The sequence below is a fragment of the Cibotium barometz genome, chromosome 13, assembly GCF_041138505.1.
Source record: "Cibotium barometz isolate CiBa-2024 chromosome 13, ASM4113850v1, whole genome shotgun sequence".
Lineage (NCBI taxonomy): Eukaryota > Viridiplantae > Streptophyta > Polypodiopsida > Cyatheales > Cibotiaceae > Cibotium > Cibotium barometz.
Window position 1 is genome coordinate 21087397 of NC_141058.1, and position 3818 is coordinate 21091214.

Below are 3818 nucleotides of genomic sequence, written 5' to 3' on the forward strand. Positions count from 1 at the left end.
ACCTTTTACAAAATTCTAGGATGTGGCGCACCTGGTAGTTGACTCCGTAGTATGGTACTGCGTACACAAAACAGGCTACTATGGTAGTGGGCGAAGTCCTTTACACTATATTGATGTGATCTTCATAAAAATTCCTTGTACGTAAAATTTGAAGGAGTATCCACCTTTGAACCTTAAATATAGGTAAAGTATTTGTATCATGAGAACATGGAATGGGTGGGTGTGTGTGTGTGTGTGTGTGTGTGTAGAGAGAGAGAGAGAGTGAGACATGCTTCGTTTGTACACATGTGTGTAAAAATACTTGAATAGTGAATCTTATATAAGGTGAAATTTATAGCATACCTATACATGTGTAAACAGAATAGTGAATGTCATGGTGAATCTCATATAAGGCAAAATCTAGGATGAGACTAACAACGCATAATTTAAAACTATAGTCCTTGCTTTAAGAAGCTATTCTTTTCACGTCCAAAAATATTAGTAGTCGTTGCTTTGAGAATCCTTTGTATTCATGTCAAAAATAATAACTTGAAGTACCAACCTATGCTTTTGGAACCCTTTCTTTTGCTATTATTTTATAAGGGTTATGCTATATTGTCTGCCCTTCCTTTTAAATCACCCATCAGGGTGTATTCTTCCTGACCTTGACCGATACGCAAATCAAAAGTTTTATAGTGTCTTCTTGGCTTTCTTTTCTTTTTCTCTGGTTGAGGGCTGATGTCAAATTGGACATGTTTTCCTTTCTTAGATGACGATTCAGCTTCCGCCATTGCATTTCTTGTCCTCTTGGCCATAGGCATGATCTCTGGAATAGTTTCCACTCCTATCAAGCTAAGAGCCGGTCCCTTTCCTTTATCTTCTCGTTTTACTCCACTAGTAGAAGGCTGACTTGGATCTTTTACCTCAATACTGTGATCTCCTGATCTATCATTAGTTCTTTGCATCACGGGATACATTTCACCACCCACCCTGGGTGGTTTATCACATTGAGGGCTGATATGTCCCCGCTCCTCGCAATTCTAGCATTTGACATTGCTTAAATAATAGCCTCGTTCTCTCCTTGATCCTCCCATATTTCTTTCACCTGTTGGCAAAATATCTCTTCTATTATTTGGAGCACCCCGGCTTCTTTCCCTTCCACCTGGCTCCATCTAATTCAAACTTAAAGACCTGATGAGTTCCACTACATCATGAATGTCTCTGTTCAAAGTATCCTCCTGTTCAGGAACAACAGCAGCTTTTTTTTCAGGATGCATACTCTCAATCTCTGGCATCTTCACAAACTTCTTCGGCTCTTCCTGTATTCCCAATTGCCTCAGACGCTTCACCTTCCACTCGTTCTCTCGAGCAACTTTGACAGCTTCCTCAAAGCTATCCAGATTCTTCAGCTCCACCTTCAGACGGAGGGTTGCCAACCACAAACCGGTCTCTCTTTATCATCTGTGAGGGTACTTCAGGAATCAAAGCCTCACACCATAGACTCCACAATCTACCAAACTCAATCAAATACTAATCCACATCCTGTCCATCCTTTTGCTGAATTTTACACAACTCCTTCCACGAATTATTCAGACTTCTTACACGGGCAAACTGTGTCAAAAATGCAGCTCTCGCTACACGGTACTCACGGTGCTGTTGATGAGCATTCATGTGTGTAGTCACAAACATCTGTAGCCATGCTTTTGCATCACCCTATAAGCAATAAGTCAAAATCTGAGAGAGGATCTCCGGGGTTGCCCTGTCTTTCATCAAAGCTGTAAATTCCATCTTTTCCAGAAATTTAAGCGCACTTTCATGCGGTAATCCCCAATATTCTGGAAAGTCCTGAGCCATCTCTTCAATCTTTTTTAACACAAAACCTTGTCCTCTATGGAGGCACCAAAAAGTGATGACACAAAAGCTGTATAGCTATATATGCCTTTATAGGGTGTCACTCTTCCACACACTGATACAAACACACCCAGAACACCAAACCCAAGAGTATGTACAAAACTTTATTTCAATTCAAGTCTTGGTCTTTACAGATTTGTACATTCATTACATCCTTAGAACCATCATCATCTAACACCCATTCATAATCAGCCCACTCCCCCTTAGCAATATGAACTATGACTGACTAGTACCCTGCATCACTCTCAGAATAAACGACCTCAAACATAGAACCATCTTCAAAGTACAGTTCTTCGATATCCGGACCAAACTCCAGGACAAGATACATATCTGAGGTGGGCTATCCTCAAAGCTTTTCTTCAAATTTACAAAACTGTATTTTTAGAATAGCAAACTATTACAACACAAACAGCCCCAAAAAAAACCTTACAACACTGTGTCTCCTTTGCTACAGCAGAGCTAGACAATTCAGCCTCAAAACAGTCCACTGTATTGCATGTAATTGCAAACAAACTTCACAAAACTTTTCCAGTGTTGGAACATGAAGCCAAAGTGAGTGTTTCTAGTGTGTTTTATTGAGTTCTGGAGTAGTACTAGACTACTTTATATCCTAGTGTGCCACGTGTCACTATGGGACTTATCCCATATACATGTCACCTAGAGTGTGTGTGCCTACTCTATAAAGGCAATGTACTTTCTAGTCTTGGTACATCAATCAACAATCAAGCTCTCTTGGCCTACATGTGAGTACTCTTGGTTATCATTGCTTTGCACTTGTATTGTCATTTCATTTCCATTTCATTCCGTTCCTGTGCCTTCATGTGGTATCAGAGCCACTGCTTCTTTGCTCCTAGAGATTGAGGAGAGGGAGGCCAAAAAGAGAAGCCATGCCCTCTCTCTCTTTCTCTAAGTGCAACAGAGTATGCTCTCCTCCATCTTGAAGACCTGCTGCCCAACATCTTGAAGACAAGGCCATCTCCAGCTGCTGCCCCGATTTCTGCTCCACAAATTGCTCCTGCTGCCCGTCAATCTGCTCGTGCTGAAGCCCACGATTCTGCTCCAGCTGCTGCCTGCTCAGATTCTGCATGACCTGCTCCTACTGCCCGTGCTGAAGCTCTTTTCCTGTGCATACATGCTGCCCCGCATATCTCTGTTCAGCATCCTTCAACAGGCCGCCATTCTGCCCCTTCTTCAGGCTGCCCTATTGCTGCCTATCGACATGCAGCTGGTCGCCTCAATGTTCAGAAACTGCCGCTGCCCTGCTGCATCTGCATCACGATCTACTGAAAGAAGAGAAATTGCTGCCCACAATCTACCAATGCTCGTCATTTTCCTGCGCAACTCTGCATCTTGCTGACGGCCCCATCTCCTGCTGCTCCTATTCGTTTCAGTTCTGCGCACACCAGTTTCCATTCTGCTGCTCCAGCATCAGCTCCTCCTCACCATATCAATTTTCCTTGCTCCTGATATACCTACGTGCACCCTGCAGCGTGGAGAAGCTCTTCAGCGCATACAACTGCTGCACATTATTCTACTTCAGATCTGTCTGCCATGGAGTCTTTGAGATCGAGTACCTTTATTGAGAAGTTCACTGGTAAGAACTTTCCGACATGGCAAACAAAGTTGCGTCTTATCCTTATGAAAGACGGGGTGTGGAATGTTGTTTGTGGCAAGGATAAAAAGCCACAATCGGATGAGAAGAAAATTCTACACTGGGAGAATTTAAACGACAAATCCCTTTCTCTCATTGGTTTGGGTTTGGGTGATGAAGTTATTCATCATCTTGACTTTGATTCCACTGCTCAAGAATTATGGGAGAAGTTTGAAGGTCTCTTTGGCAATAAGGTAATCAATTCTAAGGTCTTCCTCCGTCAAGAATTCTTCAAACTCCAGATGAAGCATGAGGACTCTCTTCTCGCTCATCTGAA